This window comes from Pteronotus mesoamericanus, unplaced genomic scaffold, assembly GCF_021234165.1.
Source record: "Pteronotus mesoamericanus isolate MK-2021 breed Mesoamerican mustached bat unplaced genomic scaffold, CSHL_Meso_final contig_29, whole genome shotgun sequence".
In the NCBI taxonomy this organism is placed as follows: Eukaryota; Metazoa; Chordata; class Mammalia; order Chiroptera; family Mormoopidae; genus Pteronotus; species Pteronotus mesoamericanus.
In genome coordinates, this window is record NW_026555123.1 from 4,196,482 (window position 1) to 4,217,020 (window position 20,539).

The 20,539-nt window shown below is 54.6% G+C and overlaps 1 protein-coding gene across 1 annotated transcript in view; it reads right to left on the minus strand.

The window, feature by feature from the left end:
* Window positions 1-20,539, minus strand: part of ARL15 (ADP ribosylation factor like GTPase 15) — a 322,033-nt gene that overhangs the window by 27,481 nt on the left and 274,013 nt on the right. The gene's annotated exons all lie outside the window — the stretch shown is intronic.

Below are 20,539 nucleotides of genomic sequence, written 5' to 3' on the forward strand. Positions count from 1 at the left end.
AGTCGGGGTTGGGAAAACAGTTTCGTTTCTTTGATTCTGACGGTTTTCAAGAAAGAGAAATCATCAGATTTCACCTGGGGTCCTAAATAAACATCGCCATTATTGTAGTGATTCCAGGAAAGACTTTTTTGACAGACGTTCCTAGAAATGTTTCCTATGGCCCGTATGTGTACTTGGTTGACCTATGAGAGTATTCCCCGCAGAGCTGTTTACTCCTTCTTCAAACCCTGGGCGACGTGTTACAGCGGAAGGCGTGCGCTCGCCCCCGCACGTGGACGGGACGCGGGGGCGGGCGCTGCGAGGGCCGGCACGCAGGCCCAGGGGCTGCCACGCTGCCGTTCGGCTCCGCGCTTCCTGCGTGACTCACGAGAGATCCTGAGCGCGCAACCGCTCGTCGACTTGAAAGTATAATTTTTTATTGTTTAAGTGAAATTCCAAGGAGGACAGCAAATAAATGGAGGAGAAAAAATGGAAGCCTGGCCACAGAGAGCTCTTAAATAAATTTAACAGCTGCCCAAAGACGGGAGATTTAAATAAATGTACATTAAACTTTTACTACTTGACACATCCATCTTATCCCTCCGGTTTGCAGGAAGGCCGGTTCCAATGGAGGAAGGCCTGGGAGGCTGTTAGTCCCCCCTCTGCATCTATTCACAGAAGAATGCAGTAGTCAAAAGGCTTTCTGAAGATAAAAGCATCTTTCTCTCTACAGTTTCTGGACTCCTGCCGAAATCACAGCCCTGTTTTCATATTTGTCAGCTCAAAGAGACTTTTATAATAGCAAATAAAAATTAAGTGTTCACACTGGACTTCAAAGCGCAACTCCCAGGGATGATGCATAGAGCACAGTATACATCTTTCTTAACGTTCGAACTGGTAACGTCACGGAGTGGAAACAGACGGGGACAATGGCTGCTGTCATCTGCCTTTGCAAAAAACGCGGCTACTGTGCAGGGGCGGGCTGTCGGAGGGGCACCGGGGCCCCTCCCGGGGGCGGCACTGGGCGGAAACGGCGTTCACACGGGCAAGGACCCGAGGCGTCCCCGGGGGTGCGAGGGGCGGTGGGTCCCCGCGTAAGCCTCCTGCCGGCACTGGGTGGGTGCGGACAACGGCCGAGCAAGGAATTAAGCCACTTAATAAATGAGTGTAAAATAAGCTATTAAATAATACTAGTCTCCTGGGTGTAACTTGTTTCTTGGTAAACACTCTCACATGCCAGCACTGCCTTGGACCGCTTCCCCGCACTGGCGCGGGCGGGAGCTCTGCGGCGAGGCCCTCGCGTCCGGGAGCGGCGCCTGCGCAGGGGCGCGGCCGCACCCCGGAAGGACGGGGGCGTGTCCGGGGCTGGCTGAAGCGGGTTCGAGTTACTGACAAAAAGGAAAATCAGTACGCGTGGAATCCCGTTCAGGCAGCCGTCGGCCCAGGCGCTCAAAAGCGAGCCCGCTGTGTCCAAAGGCGTCGCGCAGCCCTTTGCTCCCCTGCGGCTCAGCTCCACGGCTCCTGCAGGACGGCCCGTGGGCTGTGGGCTCTCAGCGGGTCACTGAGAGACGCCCTTTACCGGGCGGGTGGGTGTGTTCAGGGTTCCTGGGTACATCTGGGGGTGCAGAGGGCCCGCTGATAATGGGGGGGATTTGCTCATGTCTGACTGCACTTGGATGACCGCATTTCTCCAAAGCAAACAGCAACAACGCCCCAAATCCTGACAGACTCAGACACTCGTTTGCCCTCTCGGAGAAGAGAAAGAAAACAAAAGCAAAAAATAAGAAACTTTATGAAAGAACTAGCTTTTAGAAAGAGATGCATATACAGACCTCCTAGAACACCACTGCCCTATGTAAACAGCTCCACGTAGGGCCTCGTTCTCAGCAGCGGGGATGAATAAGCAGCCAAAGACAAAGCTGCCGCCGGCTTCGCCCCCGCCCGCGCTCGGTGTGCTGCAGGTTCTGTGTGTCGCTCCTCAATCCCACCATGCAGGCGTATTTGCCCACGCCGCAGCCGAGCGGCGCTCCCAGAAAGGTCTCACGGCTCGACAGGGGCAGAGCCGAGCTCTAAGCCCGAGCGGCCTGCTCCAGCGTCGCACGGGTCACGCACACACTGCTGCCTGGCCGGAGCCGTCAGAGCGCTGGGCTAATTCCAGGGTGCGGGGCGAGCCTGCGTTTCGACTTGGGTCGGGCCTTTGTGACCTGTGTGATACCGAACAAACCTTTCTATCCTTATTGGAAAAGTAACACACGCGTATCTCTCAGGCTTGTTGTGGGAATTACAAACGATGTCCACAGTGCACTTGATAGCTGCTCTGGCTGCGGCGGTCGCAGTCATACCTGCGGGGACCACAGAATCCTGTGACCCGTCAGAGGTGGGCTGCCCAGCGCTGCCCCGACCAGGGCGTTCCCTCCGCCCGGGCTGGCGGCGGGGCTCCGCAGAGCAGCGGGGAGGCGAGCGCGGCCTGGGCTGCGGGGCCCAGGGGAGCGGGGCTCCGGGCTTCGCCCTGCGCCGCCCTGCCTTGCAGTTTCCTCCGGCCGCCGCCACCTCTCGTTTGTTTTACTTTAGAAAGACCAAACTAATCCCAACGATGGCTAATCAAATCCAAACCAAATAAGGAAAGAAACTGTTCCTCCTTTGCAAAGAACCATAAAACAGGAAGGAATGCAGAAAACACAGGCTTTTGGAAACAAATCAGCAGGAAAAAACTCAATACTCTTTGGGTACAAATTTCCCCAAGGGAACAGAGAACCTGACAGAACTTAAAAAACACCCACTGACCGTGGGCCCTGCCAAGAGCTCTCCGTCCCCTGAGGCTCCATGTCAACGGCGGTCACCTCTGGCACGGTGACCGGTTACAAAGCGGGCCTTTGCTTCCTAACCGCAGATGTCCTTCATGACAAATGAAGTGTCCAGGAGATAACAACTTTCGGTGGAATAAGCGCAGTGCACACACGCACGCACACGGCCTGACACGGGGTTACAAGAGGTCGCGTTCGGTTTTCAGCACGTTCACGCCGGTTCGTCTTTTCTAGGGTAACTCTTGGGTCAGTAGCGGGATCACCTTTGAGCACCTCAGAGGAGAGACCTGCATGGAAGTGCTAAATACGCACCGAAAACCCCCAAACCAAACCAGGAACCCAGCAACAGCGAGCCAGGCCCGGCGCGCACACTCCCTATGGCGCGGAGCCGCCTCCCCGCGGGCCGTTCCTGCCGGCGCCTGTCCCCGCCTCGCTCTGCGGAGAGCAGGCCTCCGGTCGGTCGGCGCTACGAGGCCCGCGCGGCGCTGAACGCTGCCAGGGCCTCCTCTGGAGGCGGGCGGTGCCCGAAGGAGCCCCTCCGAGAGCGAGGGCCCGGGATCTGAGGGCGCCTCCGAACGCGCAGAATGCGGCCCCGGCCTGCCCTGGCGCATCGCTCGCTGTGGATGCCTTTTTAGCTACAAAATGTTGTTTGCCCCTCTCTCTCCTTGGCGGATATTCTGTTTAAAAAAAAAAAAATCAAAATTTCGATCTGGCTTATGCTACCTGTGACACCAGGAACACTGGACACACTTACCTGAGGGGCCCTCCCCACCACATGCCTCCTGCTTTACTGTACGAAGACGAAGGAGAGCAAACGCGGTGCCCACAGGAGCCCGCGGGCGCCTCCTGCCGGGAACGGGCCACGCTCCGCGGCCCCTCTTCTCTCCTCGACCGTCCGACGCCCTCTGACCCTGGCTGTACAGCGTTTTAGAAGGTCCTCCTCGCTGGCGTGCGCCGGTTCACCGCCACCTGCCTCATTCGCCCCGGCGGCCGCTTCTGGGTTTAGAGTTCGTCAGGACGAACCAGAACCAGCCGTGTGGCCAGGGGACTCCGGCCCATCTGCCGCACCTCCCAGCCTCACGAAGCTACGCTGCCCTCTTTAAGGGCCTCGCGACTGCCCCCAAGTCGGTTACTGTGAGGACCCCCAGACTCCCACGCAAATGATACCTTGGCTCGCATTTTTTCCTGAAGATGCCCGCCCCCCCCCCCCCCCCGCCCGCCCCCGTGGAAGCCCATTTCCATCATCGCAAACTGGGTTTCGCTCCGCAGGAGCTCCAAAGGCATCCATTGTCATGGGGAATAAAACGGCAATTGTTAGTTTTCCACAAGTACCTTGACCTTTCCTTCACTTAGGTAGCTATTGTTTTTGAAAAATTTTCCTTATGAAAGTATTGCCTATCGCCTGCATCTTCCCACACTCTCATGTTTCATGTTAACGCTTGTATTTTAGTTTCCGTCTTATGGCATTACAGTTTGTTACTAATGCCATTAACGTTCCTGACAAACTTGCTCTTGTGGAAGGCTGTCTTCCTTCCTGTGCTAAAAGTTACGCTGCTTGAATTGCTGCATGTATATGCATTTTGAAATTTAAAATGCAGGCTTAATCTTTGCAATTTTTCTGCGATTATAGAAAACATTCTGTTTGAAAGTCCTCAGAAGAAATTGCTCAAATATGTTTACTTGCCACAAATATCCTATCTTTCACGGCCACTTAAACAAGGACAAAATGAGTTTGAGAAATGAATCTTGCCTGGACACAAGGGCATCCCAGCCCTAATTTAAGATTCTAGTTCTCTAGAAGATTTTAAGCAAAATAGCCCATCTCATTTTAATTATTAGGGACTCAAACCTTCTTAATGTGCACGGGGTGTTCCTGAGGAAGCCCGATCTCTGTATCACTAGATTCTCCCAGAATGTGTGTTGGCCGTTCTGCAAGCAGGAAGGAATTTTAACAACATGAATGATCGATAAGGAGTCAGCCTGGCTTCTGGACGGAGGAAAATATTCAGTCATAATATTTCACTTTTGCAAATAGAAAGTTAGATACGCTATCACTCACGATTCCCAGTGTCCCTCATATTTAAAGTTTGTGGATTAAGAATCATAAAAGATGAAAATGAAGCACTTTGTGATTCTAGCAAAAACGCACAGAAAGCTGTAATTTGGATGTGTTACCCAGGAAAAAAAAAATTATTTTTGCTTTCAAATAAAACAAAGGCCTCGCTTTAAAAGACCAGACCAGACAGTACTACCCTTCCGCTTCATTCCCACGGCAACCGAGCAGATTGGCATTTTCTTGATTCATTGAAAGAAAAAAAGCCATACCCTTTCCTCTCTGCTTTTGAGCAGTTTAATAAAATGAAACTTTGAAAGCGCTATCAAGAGGAGGACTCCGGGGGCCGAAGGTGGCCAGGGAAAGCCAGCGGCTCTGGCGGCCGCCGCTTCCGCGGCCGAGGCGTCCCCGCACACGCAGCGCCAAGCGCGGGGCGTCCCTCCTCGCGTGGGCTCGCACGGCAGTAAATGCCCACAGGTTATTTCTGCGCTTGTGCAGACACAGGAGGCGGGTGACATGCGTCCGCACTTAACGGAGAACAGTTAAGAATTTTACACAAGGAAACACATGCATAGCTTCTGGAACTTTAATACGGAACATGGAAACAGCATTTCTAATCCGATGTCAATTCTTTTAAACTTCCAATAACTTGAATGTACATTTAACAAAAAATAGTTTAAAAATCCTATCACGCAGCTGGCAGTTCTCAAGACGCCTCTGCAGTTTTATTGCTCTGTGAAAACAAACTGCCTCATTGAAAACTGTACTAGGTCAGGCTTTTATAAGAAAGATGTTTGTTATATTGCTCATTAAAGCCTACTGATTAATTACCAAGTTTAGTCAATAGGGTTCTTTTGAAAGGCCTGTGAGATGAATATTTTATTACTTATTTTCATAATAATGAGTAGATTTGACAGATCTTTACCTTATAAAATCTCAACGGTTTATTTTGCAATATTATTTACTTGTGAAACTAAAGCATTAGTTATTCTCTCATCTTTCCTTTCCCTGTATTTCTGTATGACATAAAAAAAGAAAAGAAAATCCTTAAAATACAAGACCTACCATGACACCTCGTTAAGCCATGGTCAGAGTCACAATAAGATGTGCCTACAGCACTTAGAAAAAGCATTATGTATACGGAAACAAACGAGAAACTTGCTGTTCTTACAGAGGAACATAATGGAACAGATAAGTAAGTTCCCTTTGTTTTCTTTTTAAAGGAGGTTGGATAAGTTCACACAGGAAAACCCAAAAGACTGGGCTTATAAATTCAAAATAAATAAAGCAAGGATTATTGGGTTTCAATTGTCTTATGAGTCAAAAACGTTACCAAGGGCTTTACGCAAGTACCTGAGGGTAGGCGATGTCCTTCGTGTTTGGTCACGGAGACCCAGTGCCGCAAACCCACGCGGCCCTGGTGGGACCAAGGTTGGCCGGGCCCATGTATCCACAGAAGGGACACGTAGGCTGCCTGCCGGCGCAGGCCCCTCTGCTCACGACCGTCCTAATGGCTGGCCGGCCAGCCGCGGGGTTGTGATGCCCAGTGGTCCCTCTCTGAGTAGCGAGCGGTCTCCCCCTCCTTCCTTCCCTCCACCCCTGGGGAGGGCCCGCTGCTCGGAGGCGCTGGCCCCCGCCCCTGGGTGTCGCTGCCCCTGACGGGGAAGAGGGCGCTGCAAAGATGTGGTCACGGCGGGCGGGACCCCGAGGCCGAGCACGCTCATAGGCAGACCTGGTCAAGTTTTCTAGGCGTTCAAATGAGAGCCATTTTGCCAATACAGCGATAAACAGGAGTGGTATCGTCTACAGGACCAGGATAATCTTAGGAGTAGAGAGTAACGGACGCAGAGAGAAAGTTTTGTGCAGGTGTGTAATGTGCAGAGGGACTGGACGCGGTGCGTGATCACAGAACATTCCAGGGAGCCCAGAGACTGGCTCGGTGACAAGGGCAATACACCCAGATGTAGAAGGTGTGGTAACTTCACACAAAGAATTACTTATGCAGCACTTCAAAAACACGAACTAAAATCAAGTTGCAGAAAGATAACCAACACAAAATAAGACACCCTAGCTCCAGAACAGCAGTTACCTGGTACGGGGCTAGGAGGGGAATACAAGGAAATAGAGCAACATTTATCAAGACCATGTAGAGCCTGTTGTTATTTTTTCTATGAATTTCAGATTTCATGATCTAAACAAAGAAAATGTACATGCAACGTTTAAAAATAAAGAAACACTGAAATTGCCATGAGGCGAGATCAAGATGAGAAGGCGAGAAGCGAGCGCTCCCTCCCCAGCAGCGAGGGGTCCCTGAAACAGGCCTGCGGGGAAATGCAGGGAGCCCCCGCGGCCGGGGCGGCTCTCCTGGCAGCGTGCACTGGAGCGGGGTACGGGATGGACGAAGAGAGGCCTCTCAGACCGAGTTAACAGGCCACACACAGCGGTCCCCCTTACCTGAGGTCCACGTTCTCCCGTTTCAGTTACCTGTGGCCCGAAAATATTAAACGGAAAATGCCAGAAAGAAACCATTTAGAAATGTCCAAGTTGCACCCCGTACCGAGAAGCGGAATGAAACGCCGCGCCGCCCCGCTCCGTCCCATTGGGGACAGGAGTCACCCTCTGCCCAGAGCACCCGTACTGCGGACGCTCCCCACCCGCGGGTTGCAGCGCCTGCGCTCCAGCGACCCCGACTTCACTCAGCAACGGCACCGACGCAGCCCAGCAGGGATGCCGGGATGCCGCCGAGCCGAAGCGGGGCCGTGGCGGGGCCGTGAAGTGCTTCCTGTGGCTGAGAGGCGAGCCCCGGACGATGGGGGGCTGGGGGAGAGACCGCCTGACTTCACTAGAGCCTGTTGTTGTAACTGTTCTCTCTCGTTATTAGTCATGGCTGTTCATCGCCTGCTGTGCCGAATGCACACATCACACTTCACCACGGGTGCGTACGCACCGGAGGAACACCGTGCGCACGGCGTCTGGCACTGCCTGTGGCTTCGGGCATCCCCAGGGGTCTGGGCCGCGTCCCGTGCAGATCGGGGGCACCTGTCAGAGTGTGTTTATATCCTGATTGGAATGAGTCCCTGGGCGGGAGGAAAGGCTGACCAGGCCGGGAGGGAAGTATAACCTCCGCAGCTGGGGGCAAGGGGCCCCGGCAGGGCCGCGGTGCCAGGGCCACTGGGTGGTCCGGGGGAGACGAAGGTTCTCTCCCGAAGGTGCCTGTTCCTCAGCAGAGCAGGGGCCCACTCCCCGCCCGGGGAGGGTGGGGCTCTGTGGCGGGAGGAGGAAGCACGCTAGTCCCCCTGGGCAGGCGAGCAGGAAGAGGCCATCCACAGGCGAGGCCAGGCGGATGGTATGCAGTTCTCTGTCCCACTCAGCTGGGGGCTGTCCCGGGGGCGGTGGCCCACAGTGAGGGCCGGCAGGCGGAGCAGCTCCCTGGAACGCAAGGTCTGGCAGGGAAGGTCCCCACCAATGGCCGATGTGGGCGAAGGGGAGGCTGGTAGAGGGAAGGAGCCCCAGGAGCTCTGGGGCCCAGATGGATTTTCTCCGGGGAGCCTGGAGTTTCCCAGGACGGCAGACGAAGATGAGTGACACCAGGTGGCCCAACGTGTCCACGGCGGACGGGAGCATGAACAGGAGGCTGGAGACAAGGCATGGAGGAGCACGGCAGTGTACGAGTGTACACACAGGCTCTGCACGGGCTACGATGGCTCAGGGCGCCGAGGACCTGGCGTTCTGAGCCAGGAGAGAAAGGGTCCGGGCGTGGCAGCAGGAGGCAGCAAGACAGGGTGTGTGCGCTGGGAGATAAAGTCCAGGGGCGGGGGAGCCAGGGCGTGGAGGACCGAACGCCAGGTCCTCAGAGGGGGCTCCGGTGCCTCGGAGCTCTGTGGCTAATGCTGCCGCGCCTGACACACAGCCAGACACCTCCTGGGGCTGGGACAAATACTTGGGGTTTAACAAAAAGGAGGTTGGAAATATTACGGAGGCTTTAGGACAAGTCCGGGTGGTCACATAGCTGGAGCAAGTGCCCTGCAATCCAGGAGGACAGGACGGAGACATGGCCACGCGCCCAGCTGTTTTCTCTTCCGCCTCCGTCTTGTCTCCTGGGCTCTTGCACCATCGTTCCTGCCCCTTCTAGATGTCCTAGCTCTCTCGTCCCCCCGCTGGAAATTCGCCGGCCCAGGCCCCACTGCTTGGCTCATCGCTGTGCGCCTCGGGGTTAGCAAAGTGCCCGCCCGTAGAGTGTAAGATGCTCAGGAGTGAGGAACGAACAAATGGACAAGAGGAGTATGGTTAGAAGGAGCCCCGCTAGGTCCCGTCCCCCAAGGAGGCAGAGGTGATCCCGCCCGAATGCGGCTTCTCTCGCGGACCCAGGCCTCCACGGCGCTCGCCTGACGAAGACCAGGCCTGGGAGTGGCTGAGGAGCCCACTGTCCTCATGCACGTACCGGGGACCTGAACCCTGAGCAACTCCCTTCTGTCAGGGCTGGGGCTCACGGTCTCCCGTCGTGTGCCAGCCGACCAGCTGCACCCCACTGAGCCCCAGCTGCCGCGCCGCCCCTGCTTTGCAGCTGGGACGCCGTAGCTGCTGTTTCCGGAGTCTGCGCGTGTGAGCTAGACGCCCGCGGACATCGGTCGGGGCCTTACAGACCACTGGCGCTCTGAAGCGGGAAGTGCCTTTCCCTAACGCGCGCTTCGGTCAGCTCGCTCAGTTTGTTTAGGTCAAGGCTGAGGGTTATTCCAGTTTGCTTTGCTCACTGCCTTAAACCGTCCCCAATTCAGGCTCGCAGTGCACTGAGAAGTGCTAAACAGAGACAGAATAATATAGGAAGAAAATTAACATATGAATAAAAATTTCCAGCTCTACTGTTGCAAACACCATATGTTAAAAAGAACAGCAGTGAAATTCCAAAGCACCTGAAAAATGAGTTGGGAAAACAAAAAGGTTTATATAATCTAAAATTCCCGACTGCAGAAATACATAAATATATATTTAAACTTGAAATATATGGCCGTTCCTATTAAATGTAAAGTCAAATAAATTTACGTGAACGTCAAATGGAGCCTTCTCCTTCCACTCACCATAAACACAGGGGCTCAGTGCTGGCGGCCTGCAGGCCAGCCCCTCCTCGGGCCGGCGAAGCGACTTAAGCCCAGGGAGGGGTCCCCAGGTCCTCAGACAGCCACGGGGGTGGGGGGGGAGCAGCGTGGGGAGGGAGGAACACAGGCTCTGGAGGCAGACCGGCCCGCATCGGGCCCTGGCCTTCCCTGCGGGCTGCGGGACACGGGGGGCTCCCTTCTTCAAACCCCAGAGTCCTCACGCGCGGGTCAGAGACCTGTCAGCCACATGCTGAGGAGACCACGCGAGGATTAAAGCCAATGACAGAGAGGAACGCCGCGCACAGGCCTTCTCGGCTAACCCGGCAGAGCGGAGTCTGATCACAGAGTCTTTGCCCTCAAGCATAATGAAATGGACTTAAAATCGCTGTCTAAAAAAAGTCAAAAATGGTAACAGAAACCAACTGAGCTGAGGAGAACGCCGTGCCGCACTCTGTAAAAGGGGCGTCAGGAACACAGTATTCCAAGACAAGACAAGACGGGCCGGGGTGGGAACGTGAGGTGGACAGAACCCCAAACACGGTGTCAACGGCCCCTACTTTTGGAAAAACAGATGTGCGCTCATGGCCGGGTGGCCTGGGGGAAGGAGGGGAGCGTCCCCCCGGAGCAAAAGCCCTCCCGCCGGCCGCCCGGGAAGTCCCCAGACACGGGAAAGCTCACGGGAGCGCGCCACCTCGTCCCCGTCTGGGAGGAGAGGGAGAGAAAGGGGCCGAGTCAACGGCAGGCGGAGCTAATCAGCAGCAGCCGGGCTCCATTAGGCCCTGTACCTGGGAGGCGAGCAAACTCCGTCCCGTAGCGGGGGCCGCATAGCATCAAGGTAATGAAATAAGGGCACGGAAGCCGAGGGCCGAGGGCGTGCTGTCCGCATCGCTGCCGCGTCCTGGGCAGTAGCCAAAGAGACAGAAACACGAGGCCAGGATAGCAAGACCCCCCAGGAACGTCGCTTTGCTCAGTGTTGCTTCATTCTGACGCTGATAGGCAGCTGGAGGAGCTTTGGTTTACATCACTGAGCATAGGGTAAAACTGGTCCCATCGTCCGCCCATGGGCCGCCCTGGCAAGAACCTACTGCCAACACTAAGTAAACAAGGAGGACTTACCGTAAGAGTGTGCGTGTGTGAGCGTGTGTGTGAGCGAGGGCTGTGAGGGGGTGTGTGGGCGAGAGCGTGCACGAGCGTGTGAGCGGGAGCGTGTGTTCGCCGCGGGTGGGAGAGGACGAGAACGAGGGCGGGGGGGCCCCGGGTGAGGCTGCCTCCCCGTGAGCGCATTCACCATCCCACGGCCAAAGCACACAGGTTGCCCCTTTCCTCCGTCTGCTGGGAAAAGATGGAAACACCTGCTGGAGGTAGGTCGGGTTTGGCAACGGAAGGGAGCACCGGAGGCTGACCTTCCTAGTCAACCCCGACTCCCCTGCCAAAACACCCAAAAAGGTTCGCTGTCACCTCCTTGAGGGGCAGGACTGATCCAAAGCCAGAGAGGGCAAAGTCCCACCTCCTCTCTCCTCCAGAGACGGACAGCTGTGAAAATGCAGAGTGAACCTCGCGGAGGGCGTTTCACACAGTGACAGAGGACCAGCCGGCCCCGATCCCACACCAACCGCTCAGCCCCAGGCCGCCCCCACCCCCGCTGCCGGCACGTGGCACCGTGTCCTCACAGCCTCGGCAGAGTGAGCTCGGGCGCAGGGCACAGAGGGAGTTGGGAACAGGCAAGGGGAGCAGGGGCGGCGCGCCACGCCCGCCGTGTGGAGGGCGGCCCCTAACCGGACTGCTCGACCTCAGCCTGAGTCCAGAGGAGAGAGGACGCCCGCAAGCCGGGCGATGGGGCCCAGAGGGACCGAGGAGGAGGGAGGGCCGGGAAGGAGCGAGGCTCCACTTTGGAAGAAACACGGCCCTGCCCTCAGAACCTCCGGGAGCGCAGCACCGACAGAACTGAAGAAAAGAGGAACCCGACGAGACATCCGTCACGCGATGAGTTACAAGAGCGAGAGGGAAAGGGAGGCTGCAGAACCGAGGGACAACCAGTGAAGGAAGAGTACTAACGCAGCGCTAATAAACAAACGAGAAGCGGAGCAAGTGCGGGTGAAAGGGTTCGGGGCACACCAAGGCACCCTGCAAGTCAGACAGCGACCCCAGAAGACAGAGACAGAGTGGAAGGCGGGCCAGGAACGGAGGCCGATCACCGCCGCCCACTGCCAGTGCCCAACGCAGAACCCACCCTCCTCGTGGGTCCTTCAGCAGAACTCGCCCACCCGCCTCCCGTCACCGCGCACACAGACACAGGGCCGTGGCGCTCTGGGCTTGCCCGCGGACGCCCTGCCCGAGCGGGCAGCACCACACACAAGCAGAGGGGCGTCCCACAACGCGCCCCGCTCAGGGGCTCACAGAGCTGGATCTGCCTGAGAGCGGCCGCCGGGGAAGCTCTGGAAATGCGGTCCTGCGCACGAGTCTCGCTCCCGGGACAGAGAGGCGGGCGTGGGGGCGACCGGGCCTCCCCGAGCTGCCTGTGGGCGCTGTGAGGCTTTACCAAGCGGTGTCCAGAGCAGCCACAGTGACTAAATCAGAGACGTTCTGACTTCCTGGTAGATGTGCACTTTTATTAGGACCACAACTAAGCCAATGTGCTGTTACGTATTTTCTGCATTAAGCAAGGGTCCTGTGCTTGCAGAAACACTGTTCTAGAAGCACAGGGTAGGTAAGACGAAGGTCGAGCGGGCCCCGCATGCACCTGCTCGTCATTCCCTTGGGCTGATCGGAACCCCGGCCACCGACACACGCTGGGCTGCGGGACACGCTCTGGGAATGTAGGCACACGAGCCCGGAGCCGAGGACTCACAGCCCCCGCCGCGTGCACACCAGCCTTCACGGCCGTTTTGCAGAGAGCTGATTCTTCAGTTTTACAGTTTTCCTTTAAGTTCACGTGTCTCTGATTGCAAATAACACTCAGACAAAAAAGACCGTTTTACAATCTTTAAAACAATCTGGCTAAATGCAGTAAAGGCTAGGTAGCGCTAGCCGCGTGGAAAGTGCTTGATAAACACCGGGGAGAGGACGCCCCGTGCGCAAGGCAGGCGTGTAACGAGTGATGCCACCGGGCGCGGCCTCGTGGGGGCTCCGAACTGCTCGCTGGGGTCGCTGCTCTGCCCCCCGCTCCGCGGACCGGCGGCTGTCAGTAGAGCCCCCGGCCGGCAGGCGTCCAGACAGGGCACCTAACCCACAAACACACGAGATAATAAAGACCAAACGCCATGGGAGTGAATATGACTAATGCAAACAGCACTTGAGGCGGTTTGACTTTCAAGTGAAAGAATAGGAAACTGCCTATTAAAAAGTTGCTGTGTTTGAAAATGGACCTTTATCGGGACTTGTGATGTATAACCAGGGGACCGACTCTTGCCTCTGGTCTCAAATGCCAGGAGGTGCCGTTTCCTCCTGCCCAGAACGCTGACAAGGACAACGGCACGCCTGTGATCAACACCCTGACTCAGGCGCAGCCCTCCAGGGCCTGCTCGCCGTCCAAGGATATGTCTCCGCGAGCCTGGTTTGTCTCACAGCTCTCCCCTTTCGGGAGGGCGTGACTCCGTCCCCAAGTGCCAGGGCACGCACACAACGCTAACCTCTTCTCTTGGGGGAGAGCGCGCAGGCGGCACGCCTGCCCACGCGGCCGCGGCCGCCGCTCCCCGAGCGCAGGCCATCGAGCCCATCGGCCCGACAGGAGCACTCTCCGGGCCCGAAAACGACCCGCCGCTTTCTCTCCAAAGGGCTGTTGCACATGGGAAGGAGAAGGGGAAAAACCACCCACTTAAGTGATGGCTAAAGGCTAACAAATAACAGTGAGGAAGGTATGTGCCTCTGCCAACTGCTGACACGCTCACGCTCACACTCATGGAGCGGCGCGCTGAGCCCCCACGCACGTCTGACAGCAGGCTCGGGCCACACGAGCAGAGGCAGAGGGGCTCCATGAGCGCGAAAAAGTAGAAACTAAAACCATAGTAACCACATAACATGACTGTTATAATTTGATGATTATGTGAAAAACCAACCACGTAATAAAACTACGTAGTACTCAAATCCATAAAAGGACGCATGGCTTAAGACAGCGAGGGACACGCCACCTTTAATAAGCCCAAGGAGACTGCTGCGAGGAGGACACAGTGGCCTCCCCACGGTCGGTCTGCGGTAGGGGTGGGGGAAGGCGAGGGTCTGGTTTCTGAGCAATTCTCCAGTTTGGATGCTAAGCGCGCACAGTCTATTTGCAGCTTTTCTCATTTCTTTACCGTCTACACAGATGACTTCCCCTGTCCAAGGAGGAAAGAGGGTTTCGAATCGAGCCCTGTCACTGCCCATCCTAGGCGACCCATTAAAATACCCCCTGATCGTTCTCACGCGCCTGACAGAGACGGCTTCCATCCCGCCCCTCTAGGACTTACTCTGTGTTTCAGCAACGGTCTCGTAAGTCGGTAGGTCACAGGGACCCTAAAACTTATTCCCACGGTGAGGCTTGGAACATGTGCCTCTGGACTTGATTAAACATAATGTTCTAAGCATCGTAAGTGCTCTAAGGCGTTCTTGAGTAATAACCCAAACTGCAGAGTGAAAGTAAGTGGCGATGAACGTCGCAGGGACAAAGGGGAGCATGGGACAAGGAAATGGCAGCTCCTGTGACCGCGGGCGCAGGCCTGCGGTCTGGCCCAGGCGAGGGTCTGCACGCTGGGCCCGAGGCACCAGCCCGGCCCGCTGCTCTTTTGGGCATAGCTCGCAGGGGCTAAGAATGGTTTTTACACTTTAAATGGCTGAGAAAAAAACCCCAAAATGACAGCTTTCTGTGTCACGTGAAAATCGGGTGAAATTCGCACCCCCACGTCCATAGGTGAAACTGCACCGGCATTCAGCCCCCCCCCCCCGCCCCCGTGAGATGCTGCCCATGGCGCAGTGTGCGGCCGAGCTGAGCTGCCGGGACTCTGAGTACGGCCCGCCAAGTCCGAAATATCTACCTTTTGACTCCTTACAGAAAAAGCCTGTGGACCCCGACTGACCTCAGAGTTTCTCCTCTCATGTGCAATGAAGGACCTAATTTGTTTGTATCTGTTTTAGAATCCACTAGGGATCAGGCGGAATGCCGGGTTTTGGAGGCTGCGGCAATGCTGGATTGTCGCGTTTCTTCAACGCGCTCTTTGCGCTTCCGCAGCCGCCTGGCCGCGCGCTGGTGCAGACGCGCTGTGGACGAGCGCAAGCCCGTAGGCTGTGCTCTAAAAGGCGGCGATCTACCAAACCCGTGAGCACCTCAACAGCTTTTGAAAACCTCACTCCTTCCCTACTCCCTTCTGAGGCAGTGTTCACTGAGACTGTCAGTACGCTAAATAAGTATCTACACAACCCGGAGACAGTTTTCTCAGGGATGCTTTCCCTTGGAGTGTTACGCTTTAAAATTATAACAGTTGTTTCTCCCATACCAATGGCCTCACTATATAAAAATTTTACTATTCTCCTAGGCTTTGGATTAAAAAAAAAAGTTCATTTACATGTCATGCTTTGGGGCGTGATAACTCAGATTTCATAAATAAAACAATTAGCACACATGTTTTTCGGACAATCTGTGCTGTGATTTTAGGAGCTGAGAGGGGAAGAGCCCCAGCCCCAGCCCAGGCAAAGCCGCTTCTTACGCTTAAGTTTTCAGAAGGTTGAAAAGATTTCTTCTCATGCATACTTTTTAATAGCACAGTTCCTTCATAAGTCAAAGGCCACAAAAGTAATTTTTAGCTTAGGTACAAATAGTACTTTGGGCTGGTTTTAAAAGATGCTCTTCGGTTTTAGTGCATTTTAAAAAATGAAGTGAAATAATCATCTTCAATGAAACTTTTTTATTGGTCTGCAGTTCGTGGTGATTTCCTTTCCAATTTCAGCCGTTATCTCCCAAGAAAAAGGCTTATTTAATTCTACCGTGATTTTTGTTTAAGAAATGAAATGATTTCTAAACATTTTTAAACATTAAGAAAGAGGAAACTCCATTACGGGGCCTATGAAATTTTTATTATGAGGTGCCAGATGATCAAACCCTCCCAGCAGCCGCCGCAGCAGCACTGCGCCTTCCCGCTGCAAGAAGAAGTCGGCAACAGCAACTGCAGGTGGGCTAGGCCGGTGGCCGCTGGGCAGCCGCAGGCAGGTGGCTCCTTCCCGCGCCCAGGGGAGGGCGCATGCCAGCCAGGGAGGGCGGCTTCGGCACAAAGGGCGCGTCAGTGCCGTGTGTGGGACTCCGGCAAGCCTGCGCTTGGCTGCACGGCCCACCACGCCCACAGGGTAACATGCACCAGTTCAGCACAATGACGACGTCTACGCACGTTTGCACGGACGCTGAGCAAGTCCACCCCTAAGAGACGCAGCTGCAAGAGAGGAGGACACTGGGCCTGGCTGGGGAAATGAGCCGCTGTCGTCCCCTTTGCCTCCAGCATGCGCCCGACTAGGCCCCGGTGCAACCTGCCCAGGAAAAACACATTTGCTTCCAGAGGCATTGCTGGTACGGGGGACCACTGCATGGGAGGGCCGTCGTTCCAACTCCTGACACGCACGCCAGGGTTTCTGTGCGGCGCCTGCCCCTCATGACAGAGACGCCAAACCCCAACCGATGCCATCATCTGGGGCCTGCCTTAAAGATAGTTCTGTGGGTGAACATCTCTGCCTTCTTTCCACATAAAAAGGCGCGTCTCCTGCCCCTGTCCAACACGGGGGCGCTGTCCCAGTTACCTTGAAGTTCATTCGTCAAATACGTCGGGCGCACCTGTCATGTGGCACACTGGGCCAGACCCCAAAGGATTCTCTGATGGCAACCTGGAAGACCCTGATGTCACCTGCGTATGGCGTTAAATACCAGGGGGACAGCGGCGCCCCTTGAGAGGACTGCTTATCCCGCCACTCACTCCCAGCATCCCAGTAACTTCCTTCATTCAACGACTAGTTCACCTTCAAAAGGATGAAACTTCCTATGTAATCATTGTAGTGCCAACCTAATGTAATGTGACTTACCAGTTCCTCTTTAACGAGCTTTATAAATAGGTACGGACTTTGCAAAGCACCCTTTTGGAGCCTACAGTGTTACTTTGATATTAATATTACAACAGCAACTAAAAAGTCTAAAACTTGGGGATATTTTGCAGTGGAAAAAAGAATGTCTTGATGCATAAAAGACATCTAAAGACTTGATTTGAAAGAAGAGCAGGAAATGACGTCAGAAAAAATAGCCAGGTCAGCAGCTCCAAGGGCCCTGTCCCGCAAGGAAACACCGAAACGTCAGGCCAAAAGCTGTCAGAATCCACTCGGTCAGAAGTCCGGAAACAAGGCTCACAGCAACCACATGACCACTGCGTGTGCAGAGGGGCCACCTGCCAATGGCAGAACGCCACCGTGGCATTTTTCTGTGTCCCGGGCCGGCGCTGCCCCTTGTCTTGAAGACGACAGCCTGTGCTCGTAGTGAGGGGCCCTTGGGTGCAGGCGGGAGCAGCGCAGGCCTTGTTCGTAAAACATCGCCTGTCTGTTCCCGCCTCGGGACCACCCGAAGGGTGGAGGAAGGTGACCACCTTTGCTTTGCACAACGCAGAATTCAGCCAGGACGAAGCTCCTTCTAAGGCAGAGGGAAAGTCAGCCGCCACCTGCAGCCAAAGACTCAGTGGAGGCATTGGACACAGCGCCAGACACCTCGGAGGAAACGCTGGGCAATGTCAATCGCGCAATCCGGGAACTCAAAAGCACGCACGTGTTCTGCGGAACTTGGCAGGCCGTGTACGCGCTCAGGGCAGCCTTGACAGGGTACCTTCCACGCTCTCTCTTGCCTCTCTATCTCCCGCTATCATGTGGCTCCTGGCGTTTAAGAGAATCTCTGTTGATACACTAGGTGAATATGAGCTAAAAAGACAGAGTTCAGAGACCACAGAATGCAGGCCTGACAAAAATAGTTTAGAAAAGTTACCTAACAAACAGCTACAGCCAAGAGCAAACTCTTAGACAAGAGAAGACTCTGGTTTCCAGAGTTAACCAGATTATAATATTCAAAATGCTCCATTTCCAACTAAAAGCATTACAAAGCAGGTTTAGAAATAAGAACGTATGGCCCATTCACAGATGCTGTTAACACTTACCCTGAGGTACACGAGCATTGGATTTACTCAACAAAGATTTTTAACTTCCTTAAATATGCTCACAGAGCTACAGGAAACCACAGACAAGGTACGAAAGGAAACCAGGAGAATGATAACTGAACCAGCAGATAATACCACCAAAGAAATAAAAATTATCAAAAGGAACCAAAGAGAAATTTGGGAGCTGAAAAGTAAAATAACTGAAATGAAGAGCTCAGTAGAGGGTTGCAGCAGCACATCTGAGCAGGCAGCCAAAGAGAACCAGTGAATTTTAAGATAGGTCATTTGAAATCCCTCAGCCTGAGGAACAGGAAGAAGACAGGATCATGAAGAATGAAAAGGGCCTAAGAGACCCACGGACCATGCTGGCGTGCGGACACACTCAGCGCAAATCCAAGTGGAGGAGCAAAAGGAGGAGGAGGAACATTTGAAAAAATAATGGCTGAAATTTTCCAGACAATAAAAGACATGAATCGACACAGACAAGAAGCGCAACTAACTCCAGGAAGGATCGACGCAGAGATCCACACCAAGGCACATACTAATCGAAATGTTGGAAGCAAACGACGAAGAGAAAACCTGCAAAGCAGGAAGAGAGAAGCCACTTGTCACACACAAGAGACCTTCCGTAAGAATCACCGGAGGGTTTCTTATCGGAAGCCATGAAAGCCCGACAGGGGCGGGGCGCCATCGTGGCCGGGACAGAAAACGGGCGACTGAGGACGTTCTGTCTGGCAAGCCTGTCCCTCGCAGTGAGGGAGAAGGGGGCGCGTCTCCAGTCAGCCGCTGAGGGGGTGCACTGCCAACGGATCTGCCCTTCCAGCAAAGGCAAAGGAAGTCTTTCAGGCTGAAGCGAAAGGATACAGAACGGAGAAATGAAGAATTCTGAAAAAGGCAACTGCATAGGGAAATGTAAAAGCCAATACTATTGTACTTTTGGTAACTCCTCTTGTTATCTCCTGTATGATTTAAAAGACAAATGCGTGAAAGAATACTAATTTAAAATCCACGTGAATGGGTCCACAATGTATAAATGTAATTTGTAAGAACAGTGTGACTGGGGGGAGGACAGAGCCGCACAGGAGCAGTGTTTTTATGTTATTGACACTTAAGTTGGTATCAGTTCAGATTGTTATAAATTTAGGACATTAATTATGGTTCCCATAGTAACCACTAACAAAATAGGTAAAAAACAGACACAAAAGGAAACACGACAATTCTACATTATTTTCTTTTCCCTTTACCACCCTGGAAGTCCCGAGAAGCCAGGGACACGGCCTGTCTCCCTCCGCTGCACCTCCGGGGCCCTGAGCAGCACCTGGCATGCCGCACACGCTCCACAAGTGTTTGCCGAATGACTAATGAATGGAGGTGCTGAGCAGACAAATGCAGAGAAGAGGTCAGAGTTTAAACAAAGGGGTCTAAGGTGAAGACCTAAGTCTGAGAGGCAAAGGAGACTACGGATCCCAAGTTAAAGAGGCAGGAATTGGTCCGGACAGGGTAAAATGCAGGCGTGTACGGCGCACCCCTCTGTCTCAGGGTCTCCCAGGCTGCAGCACACCCAGCTGGCAGCAGAGAGAAACAGCCTCCTAGTGCACCCTCTGAAGGGAACAGACGAGCTGGACATTTCTAAAAGCACGATGAAGGGCAGGGTCAGCAAGGGTCGGCGGACTTCGGGGAGCGCACTTGCAGGCGCGGCTGGAAGGCTGCGCGCAGGGCTTTCCGGAGCTCGGGCTCCATCGAGTTCAGAAGGGCTAGTGCACAGGGAGCGCCAGGCGCGCGAGCCAAGCGCTGCTCTCCCGCAGCTGCTCTGCGGGGCTGAGCAAAGGCGGGGACGGTGCTTTGTGCGCCGGGTGACCCAGCTGCACAGCTTCGCTTCTATCATAAATACCAGGGTGTCTGAGTTGTTTTATTGCCCAGATGAGCGGCCACTCGGCCTCTCCGTGGAGGTGAAAGTGAGTGAGTCACAGGGCTGGTGACAGAGCTGGGGACTCCAGGGCTCTACACTTGCAGCTCAGAGAGCACTGCACTGCCATGTGTGTGTACGGAGAGATGTCAGGTCGCATTCCTGGAACGTGTGCGTGGGATTCTGGGCTGCCTGTCCTTTTCACCTTCCCCAAAGCAGGCGTCATTTCAGGGCCCAGAAGAGGCCTGCTCTCGTAGCTTGTCCTGCACCATATGGCTCAAATGGGAGGCCTGGAGGCATCTGTTCTTATGGTTTTTCTCGATCTACATTGAGTCAAGGACTGGGGAGTATCAAAGACAAAAGCAGGGAGACCGCAGCTTCGCGCTGTGGGACGCCACAGTGTGGGCAGGCTCGACGCTGCCCCCACCCTTCGGGCTGCGGACACCAGTCCAAGTGGAGTCGCAGACTCCAGAGATCCTCAGGGGTCGCGTGTGATCTTACAAACAACAAAAAGTCCTTTCCACTGGTTTTATTATATTTTAAATAACATTTACTAGCTCCAG